The sequence below is a fragment of the Elephantulus edwardii genome, unplaced genomic scaffold (assembly GCF_000299155.1).
Source record: "Elephantulus edwardii isolate Elephantulus edwardi_28Jun2011 unplaced genomic scaffold, EleEdw1.0 scaffold00002, whole genome shotgun sequence".
Classification (NCBI taxonomy): domain Eukaryota; kingdom Metazoa; phylum Chordata; class Mammalia; order Macroscelidea; family Macroscelididae; genus Elephantulus; species Elephantulus edwardii.
In genome coordinates, this window is record NW_006399752.1 from 28,596,649 (window position 1) to 28,619,379 (window position 22,731).

A 22,731-nucleotide genomic window follows, 5' to 3' on the forward strand; every position below is an offset into this window, starting at 1 on the left:
TAGGAATGAAATCATAGGGTTGCACAATTTGACGGGTGGAGGGAGTGATTGAAAAAAATGAGAAAGATCCAGTGGGGACTGGAAAAGACAGGGTAATGGTGGGCGTAGTCCAATGGTGAGTAATTTTTCTTTAAAAAAGATTGTCTTTTTCATTTGTGGGTTTCCCATTTGGGAATGGGGTGCAGACTCTCTGACTGAACAGGGGCATTGAGGTGAAGGGGAAAGGGAGCCCACTTTAACACTTACTGGTGGTCTTGAATTGAAGCTGCATGTCTCCTTATTCAGTTATAAGATATTTTCATGACGTTTTCTGCCCTGTGGACTGCAAGATGTTTTCAGTAGGAGTGGTTGGCTGAACTTTGAGGCTCCATCCACCTCTGCTTCCTTAGCTGGCAGTTATACGTCCCTTTTCTCTCTGGAACAGGGCTCAGGGTTCAGGTTACCTATGGGAAAGGGAGCAAACCTAGAGAGAACAAACTTGTGAGTTACAAAGAAAAGGGCTTTGAAGGTGTCACTTCCAGGTGTACTGGAGGAGGAGATGGAGGAAAGTGGCTTAGATAAAGTTCTTTATACATACCAGATGGTTCTCCCCAGGGGCTGGGCAGCTCTACGCCTCCAAAGCTCTTCAAGAGGTCGGCATCTTGTGCCCTACTGGGGACTGTGGCCAAGGACAGCACTTCTGGCTCTAGCGCCACCATTATTGGCCCCTTCCTCTCCACCAAGTGGTCCGATTGTGACTTGAAGTAGGTATTACTTTCTCCTTCCACAAATGGAGAAGTGGCTTCCAGAGTGGGGAGGAGACCTGCTCATGTTGAAAAAGAAATAAAAGCAATAGAACAAGGACTCAAACCAAGGCTGTCTCGAAGGCAGGCTATGAGGTGGCGAGCTCCATGTTGCTTGGGTTTGACCATCTTTTGTCTTCCTCTGTGAGCAAAATCCTGCTGAAGAGAATTTTCAAAGTGGCCAGAAGAGTCCAGTCAGGCTGCATGTGGGATGCTTCCCACTGGCCCGTCAGCCACGTGCAAGGTGCTTCTCACCCACACCAGCTTTCTAGAGCCAGAGTTCAAGGGATGGTGTAAGGAACAATGAAGTCACGTGTGCGTTTCCAGCCTAGAGGATCCCAAGTCACTACCACTGGGACCCCTAGAACACACCAGATGAAGCCCCTCGATGAGATGGGCTGACACGGGGGCTTGAGCACTGGGTGAAGGTGGACTGACACTGGACAGGCAGTTTGTTCTGTCATATCTGGGGTTGTGAGCAGCCAGCATCTCACAACAATCCCCCCCGCCCCCCAAGATGCTGTGTTGGAAGCCGAGGTGACCGGCTCCAGTGTCCTTGTAGCTCTGCGTGCCCCCTTTCTGGCGGGTACACTTGGTCTCTTCAGGATCCAGCTGTAGGACTCCAGGCTCTACATCTGCTTCCAGGGGTCAGCGGGGTTGGGCTGACGCTCCTGCTCCCCCTTCTGACTCTGAAGGTGGCCTGCGACCTGTGGAGTCTGAATTGGCCCAAGGTCGGCTCCTTACCACTGCCTGTACCTTGCAGCTCGAAGTCTCCTCATTGGCCTCCCCTGTAGCCGTGGGTGAGCCTTTGCCAGCACTGATGTGTGCGTGAGTCACAGAGTGTCCCTGGGTGCTGCCACCTGCCACCCTCATGGTCGCCCGAGAGAGCTCCTGTCTGAAACCAGGACACCGAGTGAAGCACAGATAGTGCCTAGCCGCAGAGCCAGGCCCAGGAGGGCAGGCCCGCAGGACAGCAGGGCTGGCCCCTAAAGGAGCTGAACTGGAGAAAATGCTACCTGGTGTAGCACTGAGCACCTCTGTGGTCCCCTGCTGGGCTCCATGTCCATTCCTGTCATTTCATCTCCCAGAACTGATGTCTGGCCACATTCCTAATCCCAGCTCCTTCCAGATCAGGTGCACGTGCTGAGAGAGGTGATAAGGTGAGAGCTAGTTCTCACTAAAGTGTGAATGACTAATACCCCCCTGCTATGCAGAGCCATGAAGAACAGCACCTACGAATTTTTATTACAAAGATTCAAGTGAAAGTCTGCAGAACAAGTGGGCATTCCATTCACCCGTCCATGTGGGTTTTGTTTGAGGACATTGATTACAATCCCCAGATTGTATCATTGCTCTTACCACTGTGTCGGTGGTCCTGTTTCTGTTTGTCCTTCCATCCTCTGCCTGCTGAGTTTATCCTGGAACAGATGCTGCCCCCGTGAACCTGCATGGCTGGGCATTCTGAGGGGCCGCATTTATGAACTGGTCAGGCGATGTGTGAGGACTCACCGCATGCTCACTCGCCCCGGGCTGTTCTGCCCTACTTTTTTTTTTTTTACATCACTTTATTTTTTTCAATTGTGATTTTAACCAAAGTTTACAGAAAAGTTGGATTTTCATTTTTGCACATTTTCCTCTCTACCCTCCCCACTTTACTTAAAACAAAAATTCATTTATTGTTTTATAATTTCCTCCCTCGCCCTCAGCCCACTTTGTTAGGCACCTCTTACTCTGGGCTGTTGTCATACCAATAATGCCTAGTCCTGTATCCTTTTTAAACAGTTCTTTCCCTCATCAGTGCCCATGCAGTGCTCATTATTTATTCCCTCTTTTCTTATTTTCCTCTAACCCCCATGTCAGTCTGTTTTATAACAGTGGTGCGGGGAGGCGGTGGGGGGGATCCTTTTCAAAACCTTTCTATTGTGATTTGGGTGAAACTTTATGGTTAATTCTCCATCCAACAGCTTGTTTCTTGACCGTGGCTGCGGCTCCCATGTCACACTCTTCCTAGCTCCTCCCTGTGTGTCTAGTCTCCACTCGTCTCTTTTCTCTCCCTTCCTGCCTCCTGAGTGTTCCCTTGGCAGACGCTGCCCTTTTGGGCTCCAGTGTGTGGCTGTTCTCCAGATGCACAGCTCCCTGTGTGGACGGTACAGGCCTGTCTGTTGTCTGGGTGCCAGGTGAGTGGCCCAGGTGAGTTCACTTCTCTTTGTGGACCGTACAAGCCTGTCTGTTGTCTGGATGCAAGTCACCCAGGAGACTTCAGCTTTGGATTGGAAGGCTGACTAAAGGCCACAGTCTCTACGGGACCAGAAAGTCTGGCCTTTTATATGGGTTTGGATTTCCCTTCATTTCCAGAGGTCCCTCTGAGTGGTCAGCAGTGGCCGTGGGTACCATCTAGTTGTTCTGGCCTTAGGGTTGTGGAGGTTGGAGATGGAGGAGCAGGTCGCCATGGCCCATTTGTCCTGTAGACGAGTCGTTTCTGTTCAGCTTTGCTTTCCTCCTCTTTGTTCTGGACACAGGGAGACTGATGGTTGTGTTGTAGATGGGCACTTCCAAGCTTCTGAGACCCCAGCCAGCATTCACCAAAGCTGGACGTAGTATATCGTCTCTGCAGAGACTATGGTCCTGAGGTCCTAGGCCCTGCATCTCGTTCACCTTTCCAGGAGAGGGAGCTCTCACCTGACAGAAACTAGGGGCAGTGAAGTGAGAACTTGGGGCTACTGGAGTCTGTGGTCACGGTGCTGACGCCTAGCGCCCATCAATGACAGGTCCTGAAGGGTGGGGTCCACACTTCAGCCCAGCCCAGAGGCAGTAGACAATCTGGCCTCGTAGCCCAACCGGGATCTTGTCTAGATAATACTCTGCCCTCAGACCGCAGGCAGCTGGAGGCTGGGACCTGGTCCCAATTCTCCACAGAGCCCTTGTGGAACCGGACACACAGGTGATCTCTTGCTGTTTGCTGAATGACTGAGTGAGCGGCTGTCTTTGTGGCTGGATGATGCTAAGTGGTCATTTGGAATGATAAAATCGGCTGTGGAACCTTCCGTGTTCCAGGTGGAGAGGATGCTTTTGGTCACTCGTGGCTTCGGACTAGAGTCTGGTCCAACATAGTGATGTCCATGATTACTCAGGAGAGACCACCACTGTCCCGTCGATGGCTCTGTGGCTGGTATGTTGCTGGGAGCTGGGAGCTCAGGCACTGGTATTCCAAGTACTAGCAGGGTCACCTTTGGTGAGCAGGTTTCAGAAAAGCTTGCAGACAAGACAGACTAGGCAGAAAGGCCTGGCAATCTGCTTTCAAGAACCAGCCAATGCAAATTCTAGATCTCTCCCACTCCTGCTCGAGCTGTGTCATAGGCTGGAAGGGCTGTGATTGTACCTGTGAGGTATGGCGCTGATGGAGGACATCAGAGAAGCTCAGATGTCCACAGAGGACCACGCGAGATGCTCAGATGTCCAGAGAGGACCATGGAGATGCTCAGATGTCCACAGAGGACCATGGAGATGCTCAGATGTCCACAGAGGACCATGGAGACGCTCAGATGTCCACAGAGGACCATGGAGATGCTCAGATGTCCACAGAGGACCACGTGAATGCTCAGATGTCCACAGAGGACCATGGAGATGCTCAGATGTCCACAGAGGACCACGTGAATGCTCAGATGTCCACAGAGGACCACGTGAATGCTCAGATGCCCACAGAGGACCATGCCTCGGAAGAAATGCAGCCAGAGTGCTCCTCTGTGGAAAGGGCGGACTTGGTCTCACGTGCCTTGGACATGTTATCAGGGGATCAGCTCCAGAGAAGGGCATCCTCTGTGGTGAAGCAGGGTCAGTGAGAAATGGGAAGAGCCCCAGTGAGACAGATAGAGGCAGCGGTCACTGCAGTGGGCTGCAGGCCAGCAGCAATGGTGAGGAGGGGTCCAGGCAGCATCTTGTAGATTTGTGCAAAGTTGTGAGCTGGAGCCGACACTATGGCACCGAACAGCTAACAGCCACAGGCTCAGGCCCACGGCTGTCGTGAAGGTGGCACTGCACAGGTGACAGGTTTGTTCTGTTCGTGGGCTGTGGGCTCTCCAGGGCTCAACTCCGTGGAGAGCTGTGTTGAGGTTGCCATGGTGGTGCCTGGATCAGGGGAGGAGGAGAGAGCAAGCGAGGGTCCTGGAAGGGAAGCTGCCGAAAGCCATTATCCGCCCTGGGGTCACTCGGTGATGCGTGTGCTGTGGGGAAGGTTGTCTCCAGGCCCCGGCTAGTGTGGAGCCGCCCTGACCTTGATGGGGCTCTGGGGTTGTAGCGAGGAGGAGTGTGCCTGGCTGTCTGGGCCCAGCTTCTGAGCCACAGGGACCTGGGGGTGGCGTCTGGCACACAGGGGACAGTCTGAAGACAGGGTGGGCTGGGCTGTGGCCCGAGGAGGAGCCCTGGTGGTGTAGCAGTTGGCACTCGACAGCTATTGGAGAAGCCAGGGGGTTGAACACATGGATGCTCAGAGAGAGGAAGCTGGTCCGGCTGCCTCTCTGACCATTTACAGCTTTGGGAGCCCGTGGGCCATCCTCCTCTGTCTGACAGTCCGCTGCAGCTGGGAATCCACAGAAGGAGGTGTGTTTGGTTTGGGCTTGAGGAATCTTTATAGGAAGGAACCTTATTAAAGTGCTTGGCTGCTAATCAAAAGGTAGGCTGTTCAAATCCACTAATGGCTCAGTAGGAGAGATGGGGCAATCTGATCCCATAGAGATTACAGCCATGGAGACCACTTGGGCAGCCACGCCGGGACTGTGGGGCCCAGTATGTGAGTCTGTACTGATGCCAGGTCTTTAGGGATCCTAGTAGTCCTATTTTTTTTTTTTTTTAGATTACCCACCTTTGACTTGGTAACATAATTTTCTATCCACCAAGTCCACAGAGCTCTCTCTATGTTGGTGGTGGTGTTGTTAAGTGCTGTCAAGCTGTAGACAGCTCATTGCTACCCTATGAACCAAAGACCTGAACAATTGTATAACTTTCATCCTTTCTCCAAGTTCATAGAGTTTCCAGAGGCAAGTCAAAGGTGGGTGATTTTAATCTGCGGCTCTCAGGCCTGGTTTTAATTGTTTTTGGTCAAATATTCTTCTAGGTGGTACAGCACTGGTCTGTGCATTGCTGTACAGAGGTAACTCGTGGTTACTGTGATGCTGAACACTGTGACACTGATGTGTCAAATATGATAATGGTTACCCATGGTGGACAGTGTTTGGTGACACTCCCTGATTAAAACAAGCTTGGAAACAGGAGTGGCATCCACTTCCGAAATAGCTTGTCTCCAGAAACTATGAACTTGGAGAAACGATGGAAGTTAAATAAGCGTTCTAGTCTTTCATTCACAGGGTCGCTATGAGTCGTCTACGACTCGACGGCACTTAACAACAACAACAGCAGCAGTCCTAGCGTGGGCAGGGGGTCATGGAATCTCTGTGGGCTGCCTTGTTCCCCAGCAGTGCTCTGTGGACAGACAGGAGTCACAGGGGGCTTCCTGAGACTACCAACTGGACATTTATCACCTACCGATGCATGGAATTTGACTCTGTAACATGCATCTGAGTTGCCAAAGAATGGCTTTTCACATATTTCCTGCAAATAGGGGTAATCTGTGGGTAGGAGGGTTGTGTGTGGAACGTGAGGCAGCCTCGGCATAGGGCTGGGCCTTGTGCTGCTCTACTTAACCGCAAGCCCACAGCTGGTGAGTCCCAGAGGACAAACTCCCGAGGGTTTCCAAGGAGCAGCCCACCTCATCTTTCCCATATGGAGCCGGCTAGGAGTTTCAAACTGCTGGTCTTTGGGTTAAACCCACTGCCTCACCAGGGCTCGCTCTCGGCCAATGCAAGCTTCAGAGGTATATTGGCCAGATTCAGGTATCATTAGTGAAGTCAGGGCGGGGACAGTCTGGTCCCCAGGGCTCAAAGTGGAGCTAGCAGTGGGAGGAAGCCCTTCATTCAAGGTCCAAGATGTAGGGAACAGAGTGAGGTCCTTGCCAGAAGACACTCCTCCCAGAGATGTATTCAGTGGTAGCCTTTTCCTACAGGAGCCCATGAACTCTTGGGCCATCGGTGAAGCTGAGAGGCGTGTGGCTGGAGATCCTGAGGGTCACTTGTCCACCTGTAGAGGCCTAGGAAACATGCTGGGCTCAGCCCCTAAATAGCATGTGCACCCCACTGTGTAACTCTGAATGCACCCTCATCAAGTCCAGCCAGTGGAGTCAGAAGCTGAACCCCAAGGCCACCTCCATGTTCATTCCAGCAGCACCTCCAATCTCCTGCTGCCCACCGCGTCCCTATAGGTCATCCCTCCGGGAGGGTGCTGGATGGGATGACATGTGAGATTACACTTGTGCTGACATCTCCACTCCTAGGTTCTGGGCTTCACTGGAGCACAGAGTTGACAAGTGAGAAAACCAAGAGTCAAGGAGATGAAGAAAGAACCCCTTGGTAATTCAGTCTCCTGATTCCATCCCTGATCTGAAGCACTGCCATGGCCAGGGGCGGCCAGACGTCCTGTCGAGACTCTCCCAAGCCTCTGACACTTCCCCTCCTCAGCTGGATGCACCCACCATGGCTGTGCTCAGAGCTTTCCCACTTTCCACCAGCTCTTCTCACCAGAACCACCAGCCCCTGCCCTCTGCCTGGCACAGTCTCCTTTCCTTGTCCCTCTTTCTCACGGCTCCTGTTAGAGCAGTCCATTCTGCCAGCTTCTGCTTAATTGTACCCACATGATATACCTAATTTTTTCTTTTTGGTTCTTGGATTATTTTGTGGGTTTTTAAAAATTATGATTAAAAATTTTTATTTTATATTGGTTTGCATATAAAATTCAAATGCATTGTATTTCTTCCAAAAAATATGCTTGGATTTGACCTTCAAAGTCCTTTTCATGAGTCACTATTTGTCTAACTCTGTGCAGGCCATCCTCATGAGGTCAGGGGCCAACTGTGGGATCCACATGTCTCCTAAGCACATGTCCTAGGGGATGCTGGGACATGGTCAGCTCACATCTTCCTGGTGTCTGATGATGGGTAGGTGGTTCCATTCCATTAGTGAGGCCTTGAAACTATTTGTTGTGTGGTCACTACCCCCAACATCTCAAAGACCCTATGAGGACCCTCCCAGCAGAAGGGGCCATGTGCCTGTTAGCTAACCTTGTCTGTAGGGGGGAATGTCCCTCTTTCTTCTTCACCCTGCCCAGTCATGCCTCAGAAGCAACGTTAAATACAGTGACCTGACATGCTTTGTGCCACGTAAGACTCCGCTGGATACGGAGGAGGAGACTGTGGAGAGGGGAGGTCCTGGCGGCTGCCCTACCTCAGCTGTAGGGTCTGAGAACAGTAGGGGCTGAGGTCAGCTCTCACCTTGAACACACCTGTTGTCCTTTATGGTCTTACCACTTCATTTTTCCCATGAAGCCTCTGGGTGGGTTTGAAAACACCATCCTAGAAGTGAACAACTGAATGCAAACCATTTATGAGACTAAGGGGGCCATTTATGTGGGGAGGTGGGTATAAGGACCCTGCATGTTGGGGGAGGTGGGGTAGAAGTCTAGATGGAGCTAAGGTGAAGCAGGTGTGGTACCTGCCCCAGGCTCCACTGAGCAGCTCTCATGAACCATCACAGTGTCCCCGGCCAACTATGAGAGATCGCCCAGCAAGTTCACAGGCACTTCCAGATTTGAGAGTCTCCATGGGTGAGGGTTGACTGTAATCCTGCTCAGCTGAGTGCAGACAGAGAACAAGGGCTAAAAAAGTCCGAGTCCCTACCGTCCACTCCCGGGGACCCTCCACTGAGCCTCTCAAAAGAACAAACACATGTGTCCTGGAGAAGGTGCAGCCAGACTGCTCCTTGGAGGCAAAGATGGAAAAGCTTTGTCTCACGTAAGTTGTACATGTTATGTGCTGTCGAGTCCCTTGCGACTCATAGCGACCCTGTGTACAACATCCCTAAACTCTGCTCTGTCCTGTGCCAATCGCACTGTCTCTGACACTCCTATCCCGATTACCCCAGTCGCTGAATCAATCCACCTCATAGAGGGTCTTCCTCTCCTGCGCTGTCCCTCTACTCTACCCAGCATGATGTCCCTCTCCAAGGGCCAGTCCCTCCTTACAACATGTCCAAAGTATGTTAGACAGAGCCTCAGAATCCTTGCCTCCAAGGAGCCGCCCAGTTTAACCCTTTCCAGGTTGAATCTGTTCATTTTCTTAGCAGTCCATGGTACTCTCAATACTCTTCTCCAGCACCACAGCTCAAAGGCATCAATTCTCTTACTATCCTCCTTAGTCATTGTCCAACTCTCTGATGCATAACAAGTGATTGTGAAGACTATGGCCTGTATCAGATGCATCTTAGTCTCCAGAGACACCATTGCTCTTCAGTACTTTGGAGAGGTCCCTAACAGCAGACATTCCCATGGCAATATGTCTCTTAATTTCCTGACAGCTGGTGCCAAGAGTGTTGACTGTGGAGCCAAGCAAACTAAAGCTGTGAACAATCTCAATCTCTTCACCATCCATCCTGATGCTGCCAATTGGTCCAGTGGTGAGAATCTTTGTCTTCTTGACATTGAGCCTCAATCCATATTGTAGGCTACAGTCCTTGACACTCTGCAGCAGGCGCTTCAGGTCCTCCTCAGTTTCAGCAAGCAGGGTTGTGTCATCCGCATAACGCAGATTGTTGATAGATCTTCCACCAATCCTGACACCACATTTCTCCTCGTAGAGCCCAGCCTCCTGGACAATCGGTTCAGCATACAGGTTGCTAGCAGAGACAGTTCCTTGGAGAGGGACATCATGCTTGGGGAGATGGAGAGTCAGAAAGGAGAGGAAGACCCTCAACCTGGTGGATTGCCACAGTGACTGCCGCAATGGGCTTGCGCATATCAGGAATGATGAGGATGACACAGGAAAGGACAGGGTTCAGATCGTTTGTAGGGTCACTGTGAATGATGCCTTTGAGCTGTGGTGCTGGAGAAGTCTGGAACATACCATGGACTGCTAAGAGAACAAACAGGTCTGTCCTGGAGAGGTGAAGCCAGGCTACTCCTTGGAGGCAAGGATTTTGAAGTGTTGTCTCACATACTTTTGGCCCTAGCAGGGGCCAGTCCTTGAGGAAGGACATCATGCTTAGGAGGGTGGAGGGACAGTGCAACAGAGGATGACCCTGGATGAGATGGATTGAAGTGGGGTCATGGGGGTAGGTGTGTCAGAGTCAGTGAGATTGGCTTAGGACAGGGCAGGGTTCAGAGCTGATTTCCGTAAGGTAACCATGAGTCACTAGCAACTCAGAGGCAAACAACAACAACAACAACAACGGCCTGAGTCATCCTCTGACAACAATGGCACCTACCAGCAGCAACAATAACAATATTGAGCTTCTGACCCTGTAACGCTTAACAGGAAGCAAGTGTTGGTGGATTTAAACTTCTGGAGGCGGCCGTCTTTTGGTTTCCAGCACAGCCCACTACAGACCAGGATTTTCTGGTTGCCAGTGTTGTTCTTAGGTGCCATGGAATAAATTCCAACTCATAGTGACCCCCGCGGGAAACTTGGCCTGGTCCTGCACCTCCAACCTCTGCCCTGCCATGCTTTAGCCCACTGTGGTGGACACTGGTGGTCACTGGGCAGTCACTAGTCACTAAGGGGTCACTGAGGTGGCCACTGGGTGGTCACTGGGTAGTTACTATGGTAGCCACTGGGCAGTCCCTGGGAAGTCACTGTGGTAGCCACTGGGTGGTCAGTGGGCAGTCACTGGGCAGTCACTGAGGCAGTCACTGTGGCAGTCACTGGGGAGTCACTGGGTGGTCACTGAGGCAGTCTCTGGGCAGTCACCATGGTGGTCACTGTGATGGTCATTGGGTGGTCACTGTGCAGTCCATCTCATTAAGGGTCTTCCTCTCCTTTGCGGACCCTCAACTTTTCCAAGCGTCATAACTTTTCTGAAGGTCTGGTCCTCCTGATAACACACGCCTATCATGTGAGATGAAGTCTCACCAGGCTCACTTCTAGGCGCTATTTTCCATAGATATGCCGCTGGGTACCAGCCTAGCTGCCAGGATTCTGAACCAGGTGAGGACATGGAGTGAAGTCCACCATGTTGTCCGTGAAGGCTTTCTTTGACCCTCAACTTTCAGTAAGGTGTCCACTGGAGCTGGAGTTTCTGAATTCAGTCTGCCCCTTCTCATCATAATGTGGTATTTCCCCCCAGGCTTCTTTGGGGGCTCAGGGGGTGACCTCACAAGAACACAGAGTTGGGGAGCAGATCATGGGTTCCTTGGGACTGAAAGTTCCCTGGAAGACCTCAGAGTCCAGGCGATACAGGACACTGGGCGCCTGTCTGTTATGTGACTGCCTTATTGACCTGTCCCCGCCTGTCTTTCTGTCTTCAGCCTCACTGGGAACTGCAGCCTTGAGGAGTGCTTGATGCTTGTCCCTCTGTCTCCTGAATGTTTCCAGGCTCTGTGGAGAGCTGGGGTGGCAGTGCCTGTACTTGATTGCTAACTAAAAGGTTATACATTGATGCTGACCAAATAAGGTCAGTGGTTCAAATCCACCAGCCACGCATGGAGAGAGATGAAGCTATCTGCTTCTGTAGAGAGTTGCAGGTTTGGACGCCGTGCGGGGCAGCCTTTGTCCTTTGGGGTCTTTGTGAGTCAGAATAGATGTGAGGGCAGTGGACTGGGTCTGACGTGGAGGCTGGGGAGCTGGCTTGACCCTTGAGGTCCTCCCTGGACACAATTGCGCTGCAGCTTGCAGGTCTGCTCAGTGGGTCCGCACTGTCAATTGTCAACCCTCCAAAATTCTGCTATCATCTCTGTCTGCTATGCCCTTGATTGCTCTGTGTCCACAGCTCATTGGTTCTGTTACGACTCCTCCTAGGACCAGAACAAACGTGTGTTCTCTCTCCCGCTCAGCTAGAAGTACCCCCATGTGTCAGGTTTCTACCACGGCTGAGAACCCCATTTCCTCTGGCCCTCACCTCCCAGGTACGGGTATGTCAGACGACCTCGGTGTTTTCCAAACTACAGTTCCAAAGCTGTTGTGTTTTAGCTCTACTTGTTATGGGTGAGAACCTGACACTGTGCTTTCATTTCGTTTCTTTATTTGAATGGGCTGACTTCGACAAATCACCCTTCTGAGGGCCTGGGCACTATACTGGCATTTTGTTGTATTTAGTAGATATTATGGCCTCTTCTTCTTTTTCAAACAAACTGAAGGTTGTTGCAACCTTTCCCTGAGCAAATGTATCAGTACCATTTTCCCAAAAGTATGTGCTCACTTCGTATCTCTGTGTCACATACAAGTCATTCTCAGAGCATTGGAAACTTTTGAGTAACACTATTAATGGACACCACACCCTCCCCCAAGATGATTACAACATACACATACACTGCTTGTCAAGGTGATTACAACTTGTGGCAACTTGACATGAGTTATGTTTCTTTTTATATTGTGATTTGAGTGAATTGTGCTAAGTACCTCCATCCAGTTTTAGAGGCTGCACATGAGCCGACTGCCTTCTCTTTCTCTCGCTGGGCAGCTGGTGCATTTGAACCACTGAGGGGTTTTTGGTTAGCAGCCCACCATGCAGCCCACTGCACACCAGGGTGTGAACATCACTTTCACATACACCAAGAAACCAACAGAGTCAAGCAGCTCACCATGGTGTGAAGCTGGCTTTACCACGGAAGCCTGGAAATGAGCCCATAGTATCTCGGACCTGTGCCTGTACTTCCTGAGTTTTTCTTGTTTGAGAGTAGCACCTATTATCTTTCTTAATCAAATAGAATCTTCCCTGATCGTATTTCTGGAGAACTCAGCAGTCCTGCTCTTGTGTTTTCTGGGCTTTAAACTTCAAGGAAATCTTAGGGCAACTGTGTAGTTTGTCTCCTTGTTTGGGGTTGGCTTTTTCTGTCCTGAAGAATTCCTTTTCACCCTTGATGTTATGTAGTTTTCTAAAGTGAGATCTTCTGGGATGCTTTGTTTTTGATCTGCTGAAAAAGTTATGCAGCTAAGAGAAATGTTCTTGTATCATTTCTTTAAACACATCTTCTTTCTGGGGTCCTTTTTGCTGTGTGTTACTGCTCTTTCTTGCCCTTCAAAAGTGGGTGGGCGGCCCAGAGCCCTAAATTAAGGAGAAGCAAGGGCGGAGTCTGCTCCAGGGGGTAGATTAAAATCCTGGAGGGCCCTCAGGCCCTGCGGCCCTAAGGCCTGTCTTTAATTGTTTTGGTGAAATCGTATAGCCCTGGTGTGTCCACTTGCCATACAGAGGCACCTTGTGGTTGCCGTGAAGCTGAACACTGTGACACTGACGTGTCAAGTGCGATACCGGTTACCCATGGCAGACAGTATTTGGTGGCGCTCCCTGGCTAAAACAAGCTTGGAAGCAGGAGTGGCATCCACTTCCATAAATAGCTTGCCTCAGGAAACCCTACGAACGTGGAGAAAGGATGAAAGTCATGCAACTGTCAAGGACTTTCATTCATAGGGTCACTACGAGTCGCCTATGACTTGACACTTAACAACAACAACAACGACATCTGCCCCTTGTGTGAGACTCTTTCCTTCAGACACCAGTTGTTCTTGTGTTATACCATCTTTGTCAGTTTTCTATGTTAACTGAGCTCCAGTTACTTTCATCTCTTTTTGAACCCATCTGCCTTCATTGTGACTCTGAAGCTTTTCTATTTTGCTAGTCATTTATGTTTCAGAAGTTGCTTTCTGTTCCTTGCTGTTTATAATTTATTCCTCTTGTAGTGATGTTTTGATCTTCAATCCTTTCCTCAGATATGAGAAATCACTCCTTTTACCTTTTTGTTTTATTGCCTGTCTTTGTCTTCTTGTTTTATTGTGTTGTTGTTCCCACAGGTTGTTCAACAATGAGGAATTTTCTTCTCTGGAGTTATGTGTTCTTTTGAGGTTGTGACCATTATTTATGTCTTTTTCTTCTTTTCTTTCTTATTGTTGCAGTTTCCTTTTACTCTCATTCCTCCTGCTCTCCCTCACTCTCTCTGCCCCTTCCACATTCTTTTCCCTGACAACTGCCTGAATGAGTGCCGTGATATTTTCAGATGGCCCGTTGGTGATCCTGGCCTTGTTGTGACAGCCTTGGGTGTGATGGTTACGATTGCACGTCACCTTGACTAGACCATTGTTCTCATGATTTGTCAGTTGTAATGTAGTCACCCCCGTGATGATATCTAATATGAAGTAATCACCTCCATGATGAGAGCAGTCAGTCAGTTGAAATAGACTCCCCCCTGGGTTATGGGCTATATCTAACCTATAAGGATGTTCCGGCTTTTTGCTTCCTCTCAAACTTCCGAGTTTCATCATTTGCTCTCAGTTCTTAGGGCTACTGGCTGCCGTCATGGGTTTGTTAGCCCTGAAGCTAGCAACTTCCTGTCTTATCTGTCGATCCTGCAGCCAGCAGCCTGCTGTCTTACCTGTTGATCATAGGTTTTTCGACTCTTGGATTTGTCAGCGTCTACAAGTACATGAGGCATGGACTTGGACTTGCCAACTTCTACAGTCATTTTCCTAAATGAAAGGCCTCTCTCTATGTGTATGCTTCACTGATTCACTAGAGAACCCAGTCTAGGACAAGTGGAGGTCAGTGGGTGTGTGGGAGACTTCTTGACTCTTGGCCCACCACGTGAGGTTATCTGTATTCTCTCATGGTTTGAGGGTGTGTGACAGGCTAGCAAGACTCCAGTATTGGACGACAACAGGGGATGGGAGAGATCAGCTGAGGGAGCTCTCTGTAGGGCATGGCTGTGGAGTATGCTTCCTGTTCTAAGGCCTGTGCAGGGTCCTCGCTGGAGATTGCCTCCTTGCTGGTGGGTGGGCCTCTTTCTCCCACCGGCTTCTAATGGCACCTTCAGTCTCATGTGGGCGTCTCTTTGTCACTCTGTGTGACCCATTGTAGTGCCGTCTCTGGTGGGACAACAGCTTGTTCACTCCCACTCAGCACATAGTAGTAGTCCAACAAATGCCAACTGAAGGCAAGAAGGATCTATTGAAAATGAAGAGCTTCCCTAGACCACATACGCCCCACCAAGGCCCTCCCACGTTTACAGAGTGAGTGCACGAGCAAGCCATTTTAGGGCTAATGGGATTCATTTATAATTACATAGTTAAGTAAAATTTACGTTTGGCAGGATTCACTGGACTCCCTGAGGGCAGTGTAAACCAGAGAGTAACTCGTTTCAAAGTCCTGTCTCCAGTTGGAAACGTTTGTCATTCTTTTGTGGCAACGGCAAAAAGCTCCTGGAGGCCGAGGATGCTTATTTACTGGTCCACAGATGACGGATGGCGCGTCCCTGCTTTGTTTGGAAGGGAAAATGTGAACAGCTTGTCCGCACCTCTCCACTCGGACATTAAATCAACACGGCTCTATTAGTGGCCTTGGGATGCCAGCTGAGTCTCCCCTGCGCCTGTCACGGTGATGTCTTCATCTGTAAGCAGAGCAGACGTGAGCTCCTGGCAGCGTCAGAAGGTGACAACAAATCCAATTAGCCCCTCTCCACGGTGCCGCCGCACTCCCGCCAAACGCTCTGACAGTGCCCACCCGTGGGGTGGCCGCGGGGCGGGGGAGGGGGACAAAGGACCTGCCTGACGCCGGTGTGGTGGGGCCCGTGCCAACACTGGGATGGCCACCGGTCCCAGCAGAGACTACCACATGCTGTCCCTTGCTCGCTTTGCAGGTGGCTGTGCTGGACCCCTCCATCTCTCCACCCGTGCCTCCTTCCAGCTTCCCTTCTGGCCCCCAGATTCATGCACCTCAGCAAAGTGTGGGGCTTTTGCTATTGGTATGAGGTGAAGGTTTGTGGTATTCTTGTCAAAGTAAGTATCAGGAAACTGACTCCCAATCTGGGAGGTGGGGTGGTCACGGTACAGCAGGAAAGAGGTGCTGGGAGTGGGTGAGGGGGCTACGACCTGGAGCCAGAGGAGCTGCCCTTATTTCCATAAGATCTGGCCTTGGCTCTGTGAGACCTGGAGCCTGGGGGACACGAAGTGAGGAAGAAGAAGCAGGGCAGGCTCCTGAGGAAGCTAGCGTCACAGCAGTCCTTCAAGCAAGTCCCCAGGAGCACAGTGCCACCAGCTTCCCAAGGACAGAGCCCCTGGAGGCCACCATGTGACCTGAGGGGAGACTGGACACCTTCCCTGGAAGACATGGCCCACCTGCCAGGCTGGGCACTCTCCTTGGAGGTGGACACTCTGCTCCAAGATCACCACTGGTGGGATGAGATGGGGCTGGGACTGGAACTTGGGAGAGCCTGGCTGTCTGGATGGGGGCTGGAGGAGAGTGATGGGAGTTGAGGGTAAGGAGGCAGAATCGCAGCCTCTGGATTTTGCTGTGGCACCGACTTGGTCTTTGTGGGCCCTTCTCAGCAGTGACCAGGCCAGTGAAGCGGCAGCACCTGAGAGGAGGGGTGGGGTGTGATGGAGCAGCAGGTTGGAGACACCAGTGGCATTTGTCCTCTCTGAGCATCCGGTCTTGGTTTTCATTTGTGATGGGAGCAGTGGAGCCCTCAGGAGGTGAAGCAAGGCGGTCCCCTGACAGGGGCCTTCCTACAGTCCTCATCCAGAGGCCCTGCGGAAGAAAGCCCTGGCATTCAGTCTCAGAAAGCGGCTGCTGGAAACCCTGGGGAACAGTTCTGCTTGGACACAGTAGGGTCTCCATGGCAACTGTAAACAGATATGTTTCCTCCTTCCCTTCCCTCCTCCCTCCTCCCCTTCCTTCTTTATCCTTTTCTACCTCACTTCTCCTCCTCTTCCTCCCTCTTCCCTCCCCCTCCTCCACCTCACCCCTTCCCAGTCAGTGAGCATCTCCTGGACCGGCTCTCTGAGAGCACCAGGGCTAGGAACAGGTCCTTGTGTGCGAAGCCAGGCCTGGCGCATGCTTCTGGAGTTAGGACACAACAAGGGCGCCAAGCTGCATTCCGGGGAGTTCTGCATGCGGGCTCCCCCCATGTCCTGGGCCAGGAGCAGGAGTTTGTGAGCAGTGCCCCATGAGCCAGTGGGAGCAGTCAGGGCTGGAGGCCGGCAGCAGGGTCTCCGCTGCCAGCTCGCCAATGCGGCTGTCACTTTCTGCCATAACCTGGTCCATCTACCTGTGGGGGCCTGGCAGCCACAAGGCCTCTGTGGGTGATGGCAGGGGAAGGAGTGTTGGGCAGGGACCTGCATGGGCCCATCCGATGCTTCTTTCAGAAGCAGGATGGTCTGAGCGTCCATCACTTCAGTCCAGCTCATTCTAGATGAATTGGGCACGATATGGAGGCATCTGGCTGTGGCACTGGGCAAATGATGATTCCTCAGGCACTGGCGCTCCACGGCTTTGGGCCACAGCCCAGCGCTGCCAGGCACAATTATTTTCAGCAATGTCTTCCTGCCGTGGGAGCTTAGGACTGTGGACTTTGGCAGGAAGATAAGTGCCCGTTTGCGAGCTCACAAATGGATGCGATCCTACGAGCCATTTGTGCAAACTGCGGGACCAGGCTGGATGGTGCCAGGGAGGGGGACCCTCAGGTTCTGCACGTGGTGAACGGGCACGTTTGGGAGATGGCGCTCATGCGCGCGCGCGTGTGTGTGTGTGTGTGTGTGTGTGTGTGTGTGCGCGCGCGCACGTGCGTACACACTGTGAGAACGTGGCTGGAGAGGGCCCGGGAGCCAGGATCCAGAGGGGCCCAGAGACCAATCCAGGGAGTGTGGACTTTAGCCAGCGACCGTGCGGAGAATGTCACCCACTGAAGCCACTGCTTCTCTGCCAGCTGACCTCCAGTCCACTGTGACACACGACCACCTTCTGCCCCACAGAATGAATCCCTGCCTGACCCTGCACTGTCCTCAGGATCGCTGGCAGCCCAGTCCACTGTTGCAGCCAACAGGTCATCCAAGGAGGACCTCACCTGTGTCCTCTGAGCCTCTGTGAGCACAATGCCGCCTTCACCACTGACCCCTCCCAAGGACGTTTGCCAACTGAATGAGTCTGAGTCCTGCCATCCTTGCTGGTAGAGGAGGTTCTGATTCTGTTTCCTACAGGCCTTTGCTGTTAAAGCCCCGTCATACGGATTCCGTCTCCCTGCAGCTCTGCAGGACAGAGGACCGCCCACAGGATGTCAAGTCTGCATCTTTGTGGAGACAAACCTTTCTCCCGTGGAATGGCGGGTACATTCAAACTACTGACCTTGGCTCTGCAGCTGTGTGCCTTCCTCAGAGTGCCACCAGAGTCCTTTTGCTGTTATTTTTAGTGCCATAGAGTTGACTACAGTTGATAGTGACCTTTTGCGTAACGGCTATAAACCTTGCCCTATCCTAAGCCTACTCCACTGTCTCAGACATACCAGACTCCATTGCCACAGTTACAGTGTCAACTCATCTCATCCACAATCCTCTCCTGTGTTGACCTTCCACCCTTCCAAGCATGATGTCCTTCTCCAATGATGGGCCCTTTCTGACAACATGCCCAAATGTGAGACAGAGCTGCAAAATCTTTGCTTTCAAGGAGCAACCTGGTTTAACCCTTTCCAGGACAGACCTGTTTTTTCTTTGGCCAGTCCATGGTATATTCAATACTTTTCTCCAGCACCACAACTCAAAGGCATCAATTCTTCTTCTATCACCCTTAGTCATTTTCCAGATCTCTGATGCATAGCAAGCAATTGAGAAGACCTTGGACTGGACCAGGCACACCTTAGTTTCTAGGCTGATATTGTTGCTCTTTAGCACTCTGGAGAGGCCCTTGATGGCAGATTTTCCCAATGCCACTCATCTTTTGATGTACTAACTAGATGCCAAGGATGTTGAATGTAAATCTTAGCAAGATGAAATTGTTAACAACATCAATCTTTTCTCCATCTATCATGATGCTACCTATTGGCCCAGTGGTGAGGATCTGGGTTTTCTTTTTTTTTTTTTTTTTTTAGGATCTGGGTTTTCTTGATGTTAGATGCATTCCATATTAAAGACGGCAGGGTTTAAATTTCTGCAACAAATGCTTCAAGTCCTCCTCAGTTTCAATGAGCAAGGTTGTATCATCTGGATAACTCAGGTTATTGATGAGTCTTCCTCCAATCCTGATGTCACATTCTTTTTCATAAAGTCCTAAAGACTGAATGTCTTAAGTTTGTGCCAAAAGCCCCTATGAGGTTCACAGCACCATTTTATCTCTTCTGTGGCTCCTATGTGGACTGGCCATGATATCTTCATTTTCTATCACTGTTGAACTTTGAAATTCTTGGAGATCACGGTTGGACACCATTAATTCTCATCACCAAGTGCAGACACATGTTGGAACCTCAGCTGACCTTCGTGGAATGAGGCCATTGACAGGGAGAGATGGGACCAACGTGGCATTATAATTTGAGGAAGACTCATCACCAACCTATATTATGCAGATTACACAACCAACCTCACTTGCAGAAAATGAAGAAAACTTGACGTACTTTATGAGGAAGGTCAAAGACTACAGCCTTCATTATGGATTACATCTCAATATCAATAAAACAAAAATCCTCACCACTGGACCAAGAAGCAGCATCTTGAGAGATGAAAAAGATTGACACTGTCAGCACTTTGATTCCACTTGAATCTATAATCAACAAACAAGAAATCCAACAATGTATTGCGTTGGGGAAATCTGAAGTCAAGGACTTCTTTAAAGTGCTATGTTGTTGATCGCCTTCGAGTCGAGCATGACTCATAGCGACCTCATGAACAAAAGGCCCGAAGCCCCTCTACAACTATTGACATTTGTCAAAGTTCATAGAGTTTCTGGAGACATGTTATTTAGGAAGTGGATGCCATTTATTCTTCAAAAAAGTGCTATAGAGCAAGGATATAATTTTAAAGATGCAGGTATTCCTGGTGCCATAATATTTTTAGTTGCTTTCCATGAATCTGAAAGTTGGACAATGAATAAAATAGAATTGATGCCTTTGAAGGGTGCTGACATAGAGTCCTGAATATCCCATGAATTGCCAAAACAACAAACAAATCTGTCCTGGAGGAAGTACAACCAGGGTACTCCTCAGAGGCGAGGATGGAGAAACTTTGTTTCACATACTTCGGGTGTGTTATGAGGAAGGGCAGGTGCTTGAAAAAAGACTTCATTCTGTGAAAGGTAGTGGTCAGATAAAGAGAGAAAAACTCTAAAAAAGATAGATTGGCAGAGCAACTATAATGGACCTACACATGGTAGATGCTAGGGACACCAGAAGTGGTCAGCGTACTCTGTGATGTTGCTACAGTATGAACAAGCCCACCATTCCCTTGTCAGCTCTACTTTCTCTTTGGAAAACACCACAGCATAAGGTGATTGCCATGCATGGAGGAGCTGCCCCTTTCCACCAAGAAGAAGAAATCAAACCAGAAAGAAGACCCCCATAAATAGCCCCTACAGAACAGCTCTGGTGGCCTGGTGATAAGAAGCTGAGCTGAAATCCTGAAGGCACATGGCTCAAATTCACCAGCTCTTCTGTGGTGAAGGATGAGCAACCTCCTCCCCAGAGGGTCAGCGATGGATCAATTCCAGTTCAGTGACACACAACAACCCTCTGCATGTTATCTTTCAAAGTGACTTCTCTAGCCCTTAGTTGATGTTACTATGCAGATGGACAGGACTCTGTGCATGGGACATATTGATCTATCCACAGGAGATTGGCCATCCTCAACAATCTACAAGAGTATTGACTATTCTTGTTAATAAATTAAACACGTCTAGCTGCAGAAAGTATTTTTCCCCACCAGAAGAGGTGGAATTCTTCACCCAGCCAGAGAAGAGAGACCTCCCCGAGTCTGGTGAGATGCAGGGCATGCTTCAGGATGGCTGCAGCAGCGACGGCTGAACTCTACAAGAGCCAAAATATCACTTTGAGTTTATGTCACCTGAATCTGAAAACCATCCCAAGAATAGATTTGATGTAGTGAAAATCAATGATCAAAGATCAGGTGAGTTGTAAGATAATACCAAAGACATCATTCATCAAACAACAAATGCTAACCAGGTTATGGAGAAATTAGCACCCTTATTCACTACTGGTGGGAGCGCAAAATGGTGCAACCCCTATGGAAGGTGGTTTGGCACTTTCTTAAAAGGTTGGAAATAGGAACACCATTTGACTCAGCAATTCTACTACTGGGAATATACTGGTCACTCTAAAGAAACCTAATGGCCATCCAATAGATATATGCACACCCATGTTTATTGCTGCACTATTCACAATGGCAAAGAGATAGAAGCAACCCAAGTGCCTTTCAACAAATAAATGGATAGAAAAAAAGACAGTATTTCACACAATGAAATACTATACAGCACTGAAAAACAAGGAACTCATAAAATATTACCCAACATGGGTGACCCTGGAGGACATTATGCTAAATGAAACATCTCATCACAAAAAGACAAACACAGCATAACACCACTATTATAAAACAGGACTGACATGGGGCTTGGGGGAAAGTAAGAAAAGAGGGGATAAATAATGAACACTGTACTAGAACGTTTGAAGGAAAGAATTGTTTAAAAGGAATATATGATTACTCATTATTTGTATAACAATACTCCAGAATAAGAGATGCATAGCAAAGTGGACTGGGGGAGAAGTGGGGGCAAGGGAGGAAATTATGCAACAGTGAATTATATATATATATATTTCCATATAGCTATGGTTCTATATAGATAGATATGTTTCCATATATATAGATAGGGAGGAAATTGTACAATGAATGAATGAAAAACTTGTTAAAATCACAATAAAACACTTTTTAAAAAGGACATTAATCATGAATAAAGCAAGTTATTAAAAAACAGGAAAGAGAGGAAAGACCAAATGGATGTCAGAAAAGGCTCAGAAACTTGCTCTTCAATGCAGAGTAATGAAAGCCAATGGAAGACATGATGACGTAAGAGAGTTGAATATATTTCGGGGGCAGATTGAAAAGACAAAGTAAAATATCAGAGTGAAATGCACACAAACCTCAAGTTAGAAAACCAAGACAGAACACACCTTCCATTTCTCAAGCTAGAAGAACTGCAGAGAAGTTCAAGCCTCCAGTTGTGATAGTGAAAGATTCTATGTGCAGAAAATGGGATGAAGCAGGAAGCATCACAAGAAGATGGAAGAGATTCACAGTGGCTGCACCAAAACTCGATGGTGTTCACCTATTTCAGGTCGTAGCATATGATTAAGAACAGCTATTAGAAGTTCAAACTGCATTGAAGGTATTGAGGGAAACAAATGTCCAGGAATTGACAGAATTGAGATGTTTCAGCAAACAAGTAACACCTTGGCCACACTGATGCGTGTGGAGAACTTTGGATTCTATCTGCCTGGTTAAACAACTAGAGAAGTGTCTGTTTTCACCCTCAGAAGGTTATCCAAGCAGAAGGTGAAAATCATTGAGCGATATTATTACTATCAAGTGCGAGGAAAATTTTGCTGGAGATAATTCAGAAGTGGTTGGAGCAGAACGTCAACAGGGAACTGTCAGAAAGCAAGGCCAATTTGGAAGATGTGGACAGAGGAAGACATTGGTGATGGAACTGGATTGAAAACAAAAGATATAAGAGAAAAATGTTCCCCTGTGTTCTACTGACTATCCAGAGGCATTTAACTGTGTAGATGATGGCAGACTGGATAAAACTGCAGAGAAGACGCATTGCAGAACACTTTCTTGTGCTGATGCAGAGCCCGTACATAGACCAAGAAACGGTGGTTTGAATAGAACAAGTGGACTGCTTGGTTTAAAATCAAGAAACATGTGGCTTAAGTTTATATCTTTTTAAGGTACTTATTCAGTCAATAACAACAACAACAACAACAACAACAACAACCACCTTTTCAACCTATATGCAGAACAGATTATCCGGGAGGCTGGGCTCTATGAGGAGAAATGTGGGGTCAAGATTGGTGGACGATTTATCAACAATCTGCG